The sequence below is a fragment of the Salmo salar genome, unplaced genomic scaffold (assembly GCF_905237065.1).
Source record: "Salmo salar unplaced genomic scaffold, Ssal_v3.1, whole genome shotgun sequence".
Classification (NCBI taxonomy): domain Eukaryota; kingdom Metazoa; phylum Chordata; class Actinopteri; order Salmoniformes; family Salmonidae; genus Salmo; species Salmo salar.
Window position 1 is genome coordinate 1 of NW_025549998.1, and position 6,207 is coordinate 6,207.

General features: G+C 40.4%; 1 pseudogene; it reads left to right on the plus strand.

The window, feature by feature from the left end:
• Positions 1-274: 274 nt before the first annotated feature.
• Positions 275-1,654, plus strand: LOC123739062 (nicotinamide riboside kinase 2-like; annotated as a pseudogene).
• The last annotated feature ends 4,553 nt before the right edge of the window (positions 1,655-6,207 follow it).

Consider the following 6,207-nt stretch of genomic DNA (forward strand, 5'->3'; position numbering starts at 1 on the left):
TATGCTGTAAATTAACCTAGCATTGACTTGTGATGCGCCAGCCTAAGGCTCTGTCAGTTGTCTTTTCACACATGCCTTGCTTATTGCCGCCGTTTTAAAATGAAACTGCATTAACCTGTACAGAATCGGGCTTGTGCTGGGTAGCTCCTGCTCTTGACCTTTGTTTTCCTGTTTTATTGATGTCTCTGGTTTTATATGGATTCTCAATGCTCTTGTGCATGTTGTTCCTGCATGCTTCAGCTAGGTGTGCACGTCTTGCAGTGTTCCGCATGTAATGGGATCTGCCCGTATTCAGATCAGCCTGGCTTGCAGCAATGTTTTATGGTGTTATTTCAAACCTGATCAGATAGAAGTCCGGGAGGACGGCTTTTTAGACAGTGGGATGGTAAGCCTGGATTTCCTGTAGGAGCTCGCAACTGATCATTGTACTTGTCCATTAGTGTAACAAAAGCATCCCAAAAAATGTCATATTTGATTATACATGCATAAATGAAAAATACTACCCTAGAGCACAATTCCCATTAAACAGACTGAGGCCATTTCTTCATCCAGGTGTGTCCCTTTTGCTAAACTTCTTTTCCCTATGCCTTTTTCTGTTCTGTATGCAGTGCTCACAGCGTTGGACATGGTTACCATGGTGAACACGGAGTCGAGGCTGGGTGAACCCAGTGATTTTTGCACACTCCCGCGGTGTCAACGTGTCCCCTTCCACAGAGGTTGCCGACCCAGAGCAGCAGATCCACATTCACAGTCGTGAAACTTCCTTCACATACAACTACAAGTGAGTCCACATGCCACTGCTAACTGGAAATGTACTTGCTAACGGGGAGAGAGTAATCAGCTGGTTTGTGTGATGTATTCAAATAGCTTGTCCCTTATTCCTATGACAACTAACGCTTACAAGCTCTCTCAAAACTGTAATTTGAAGAGTTATGAGGACAAATATTTGGACAGTGTCTGTTCAAGTGACACTTGTGGGCTGTGTTGTCAAATAGCTAGATTCAGTGAAAATTTCAACTGAATGGATGTGGTCTCCAGGGTGTGCGATCTATATTATAGTACCTCAATTTGTACATTGGTGGAGAGTTGGTAGAACTACAAGTTGTTCTTCCCTCCCCAGACCCCTGATGGGCGTGTACAACAAGTACTACTACATCTCCATTCCATACGAAGAGTGCAAAAGGAGGAGAAGGTGGAATGGGGTGACTTCAGATCCACTAATATTCATAACTGGGCTATAGTATGGTCATCGTTCTGGCCAGATAAATAATAGTTGTGCTAAACTCATTTTGTTTCCTTTTTTTTTTTAAAGTACAAGACAATACCCTTTGTCCCTGACCCCCTGGCCTGTTTGAAGGCCATGTGTGTTTTATGTACTTGAAGCACAGGAATGAGATGGTCAGAGCTCTTTAGACATTGGTATATATACATTTTTGCCTCCTTTTCCCATTTTGTCGGGGTGAAGGTTGTTAAATTTCAGCTTTGTAATTTTTTTTGTAGGCATTTCGGTGCTAGTAAATATGACTTCCCTTTGACAAATGTCTGATCAAGGTTTTACTTTGCTCTAGCGTATCTGGATGGCTTGAAATCAGAAGAAGGGATCTACAGCCAGGTGTATAAGGACATCCAGAATACACTGTTGAATTGTTTATAGGTAGAGGTGACTTCTGTCATTGCCTTCTGTCTTTTAAGTGTTGATGCTAAATTGAGTGAACTTTACTTTTCTGTTTGTGCAGCAGGAACTCCATCTTCAAACCTGTATGAATCTGTAAATAGCATCAAGACTGAAGATATTTTTTTAATTAAAACATTTTTCTTATTGTGTAAATTATATTGAAGGAATGGTAACTTGTGTTTTACAGAATACTCATTTCTGTTTCTTATCTAATCTGTTAGTCCATTACTTGTATTAATCAAACCCTGCCTGGTATCTGAGGAAAGGACTCTGACCATATGTCAATTCAAATATTTTTGTAAGGAGGTCAATGTGAATGGGTATATTATGAAGGCACTGATATAGCATGGCTGCACATGGCATTTTGATAACCCACAGAAAAATAATTTTTATTGGGTTGTGCCTCTGCCCTCATGGGCTAAGATCCACCTGAACTGGCTGCTTACCTTCCATCTTTGAGGACATGTTTTCCTTTCAGATTACAGCGGTCACTTGACTATATAATACATCTGTTACTATATACTTGGCTTTGTTGGCGTGATTGTCCCTCTCAATTTAAAATGGGTTATTCATGTTTTCAATATTACTCCTGTGTCCTGTCTTTATTTACAATTCTAAACTTAATTGTGGCGCGAGTAAATTAAGTTTACATACCCTATAGCCAAATACATTTCAACTCAGTTTTCACAATTCCTGACATTTAATCCAAGAAGTAGAAATTCCCTGTCTTGTATGTCAGTTAGGATCCACCACTTTCTTTTAAGAATGTGAAATGTCATAATAGACTGATTTCTTTCATCACATTCCCAGTGAGTCAGAAGTTTACATACACTCAATTTGTTTTTTAGTAGCATTGCCTTTAAATTGTTAAACTTGGGTCAAATGTTTCGGGTAGCCTTCCTGGCTTCACACAATAAGTTGTAGAATTTTGGCCCATTCTGCCTGACATAGCTGGTGTAATTGAGTCAGGTTTGTAGGCCTCCTTGCTTTCCTTTTACAGTATTTCAGTTCTGCACAAATTTTCCTATAGGATTGAGGTCAGGGCTTTGATTGCCACTCCAATACATTGACTTGTCCTTAAGCCATTTTGCTATAACTGCAACCAACATATCCACATAATTTTAGAAGTGGCCTGGTCCCTCCTGCAGCAAAGCATCCCCCACACCATGATACTGCCGAGTGGCCTTCTGGGTTATGTGTCTCGTTTTGCTGTGGATATAGTTTTTGTGCCTGTTTCCTCCAGCATCTTCACCAGGTCCTTTTGTTCTGTAATTGATTTGCACTTTTTCGCACGTTCATCTCTAGAGGCAGACAGCGTCTCCCCTTCCTGGGCGGTATGGCGTGTGTGGTCCCATGGTGTTTATACTTAGGTACTATTGTTTGTACAGATGAGCGTGTTACCTTCAGGTGGAAATTGCTCCCCAAGGATGAATTCAGACTCCTAGAGGTCTTAAATTTTTGTTAAGGGTTTGGCTGATTTCTTTTGATTTTCCCATTGCTTGTCAAGCAAAGAGGCACTGAGTGTGAAGGTAGGCCTTGAAATACATCCCACATGTTTACCTCAATTAACTCATGTCCAGCCTATCAAGCTTCTAAAGCCATGACACAATTTGCTGGAATTTTCAAAGCTGTTTAAGGGCACAGTAAACTTCTACAGCCCACTGGAATTGTGATACAGTGAAATTAAATAATCTTAACAATTGTTGGAAAGAATTACGTGTCATGCACAAGTGATAACTTAACCCGACTTCAACTAATTATGTCACTGCCTGACCGATGGTGCTCCTCTCTGTGAGTGTTGTGCCTTGTCTACAGTCTTTCTCTTATGTTAAGCCCTCTTGGAACAAATAATTGTATTTGTTTAGGACTGATCTAATTTACAGCTACTGAACTTGTCAATGATTATAACAGTCATTGCTATACTACGATTGAAGTACCAAAATGTTTCTGAACAAAATGCTCCACCTTGTTTGAGATAGAATTTACAAAACTGGTTTACAGATGACAGGGAGTTGTTTACATATAATATTAGCTGGTGCAATGAACATAAAGATGGAAATAATTAAACTGATCAAAAATGTGAAGAAATTGTTTGTATTATTCAATCATTTATGGTAGCTTAACGCTTTACAACACAAAGTGGTAATAACGCGCCAATATTATGGTTTCTCATAGCAACTACTGGCGCTAACATAGTGACTTTCAGAGTTCTACCTGCAATGTGACCTGTATCCCCATTGACCTTAAATAAATAAAACCTGTTGACATGGGGGAAAACTGTAGGAGACTGATATAGTAACCGGCCGTTGACACACATCCAGTTAACGCAGCCAGCTAACCTTGTAATGGTTTGCCCTCTGAAAGACAGGCCCTCAAATTCACATTGCTAAAGGCTCTGAGTGCTTGTGGACATAGACAGGCGGTGTTTATATTTAGCTGGGATTCCTGCAGTGTCAGGGAGGACATATTGTACTTGTATAAAGATGGACACCCTCTAATCCACAGCATAGCTGGCCTGTTGCCCATAGCTACCCTTCTGACTGACAGGCAGCTCCATACCCTCAGCCTCCTCTCATAGACTAAACATAACATAGTAAATGTGAAATCCGGGAAACTGAAATTGGTATGATATGTTGCGTTTGGTATAGTTACATAAGACAAATGGTTACTTATGGGAAAAATGAAATGGTCAGGGTGGATAGGTGGGCGTGTAACACGAATGTCTAGCAACCCAAAGGTTGCTGAGGTCCAAATCTCATCACGGACAACTTCAGCATTTTTATGAGTGCAACTACTTACTACTTTATGGCTGCTTTGCAACTACAGAGCATGCTAGCTAACCCTTCTCCTAGCCCTTTTAGTGAACCTAACCCTTTAACCTCACTCCTAAATTTAACCTGAGCCTAACTCGCGTTAGGCACCTAGCCCGAATTCATTAACATAAATGTTTGGCAAATTCATAACATATATCACAATTGTAATTCTTAACGATATCTGAAAAGGCTGTTGGACTTCAAAAATTATATGTAGTACATACCATGCGAAATGTAACATATACTAAATGGAGTGTCCCAGATTTACGTACAGAAATATAAGCCAAATGCTCTGAGACCAGGTTGCAGTCAACCTTGCTTCTCTTCCAGCAAAAGTACCTGACCATCAGAGGGGACAAAGCAAGGGAGCAGCGAGACCTGCTCTCTCAATCATGGTCTCTTTTGACCACTCTACACCCTCTCAATCACGTATATAATGGTGAAACAGAATGACGCACAATAAACCTGCGTGCTTTCCCACAGAAACCTACTGGCCCTATCCTCTGTCACCTTGCAACATATAATGGCTGGACAACTGTTGCATCTAAGTTGCACTGGCACAGAACTGAGCTGTATATTTACTCTATTAAATCCAATGTATATGTTATAATGGTATACCACAGAAGTGAGTCGTGGAGGCAATTTAGCCACAGTATATACAATAACAACATAATCTTTTGATCATACTATTCATAACATACAGGCATTAGAAGTACTCTATTGCTGCCATCGGACAGGGATAATTAGATCTCTTCAGTTACAGACTATTCGGCTCCTGCACTGCTTAACAGATCTGGCGTGTGAAGGCTTCATGTAACATATCTGACCAGGACCGTAACAAATCTGACCTGTTAGGTATCCACATCTCTGAGGAAGGAATAGTTCAGCTGTTTGACAGCAGCCAAGACTTCCATAATGATTCTGTCAAATCATCAGAAACCATTAAGTGAGATACAACAGATCAGTTTCACGGTCTTATGTAACTATATAATCAATGTCTGTTAATACTGGCAAAAAGTATTGCATGTTTGTTCTTCACTGCAGATATAAATGAGGGTTTATAAAATAAACCCTCATTTGAAATGTCCAACCTTGTCATCCATCATGGTGCTCTTGAAGTAAATTAAGTGTATACTCATATTATATTCATGTGTCCCATTGTGGCTCTGTGATCACACAGATGGCACCATTGAGGCAACCTCCATTTTGAAGTAGTACATTTTTTCCTATTACATGTACAAGTTGGCAAACAAACTGAAAGGGTGCATACTGCCACCTAGTGTTTGCTCATGAATATAATTCATTGTTGGTCCCTCCTGATGACCGGATGGAATCATGTGATTCTTCTCAACCAATAGGAAGTCCCACCCCGTTGAAAGCCTTCAGTGGCAATCAATGTCCATGCCCAAGGTTTTATCCATCTAAGTCCTCTGTCTAACTCTATGACTGCTACCCTGTACGAACAGCATGGGAGGTTAACCTGACAGCAGGTCCTATGGCGAGCATTTTGGAGTGTTACTTAACAAGGTCAAGTGCACTACGTTTTTTAAGCTCAGTAAATAAACAGGCTACCTTCCTGGAGTTCCACTAGAGGTTCCACTGCCATCTTGTGGCAAGGATTATTGGTAGTAATCGAGTTACTAGATTAAAGAGAGTCAGAGAAACAGAACTTGATAAACCCTATTGTTATCCCTCAGCTGTATGGTATGCACTACAGTA